The 334-nt window shown below is 68.3% G+C and overlaps 1 protein-coding gene across 1 annotated transcript in view; it reads left to right on the top strand.

Annotated features, from left to right (window-relative positions):
• CD2AP (CD2-associated protein) overlaps positions 1-334 on the top strand; it is a 136846-nt gene that overhangs the window by 1083 nt on the left and 135429 nt on the right. The gene's annotated exons all lie outside the window — the stretch shown is intronic.

Below are 334 nucleotides of genomic sequence, written 5' to 3'. Positions count from 1 at the left end.
CGGCCGGAGTGGTGGGAGGGAGGGAGGGATGGATGGAGGGATGGATGGAGGGACGGATGGAGGGACGGATGGAGGGACGGATGGAGGGACGGATGGAGGGACGGATGGAGGGACGGATGGATGGAGGGATGGATGGAGGGACCCCCGCCCAGTGCCGAGCTCCGGGAGCAGGGCAGGGGGGTACAGCAAAGATTCCCTCACCCCTCCAGGCGCAACAGAACCCTGGGCGAAGCCTCCGGGCAGGATGCCGCCCTTTGCGGCAAAAGGGGGATGGCGAGGACGGAGCAGGGAATACCGCACCCAGCCGGGAGCCCCGCGCATCTCCCCGAAGAGG

The sequence above is a fragment of the Chaetura pelagica genome, unplaced genomic scaffold (genome assembly GCF_000747805.2).
Source record: "Chaetura pelagica isolate M959 unplaced genomic scaffold, ChaPel_1.0 scaffold46, whole genome shotgun sequence".
NCBI classification, from domain to species: Eukaryota; Metazoa; Chordata; class Aves; order Apodiformes; family Apodidae; genus Chaetura; species Chaetura pelagica.
This window is presented reverse-complemented; position numbering and strand designations above follow the sequence as displayed.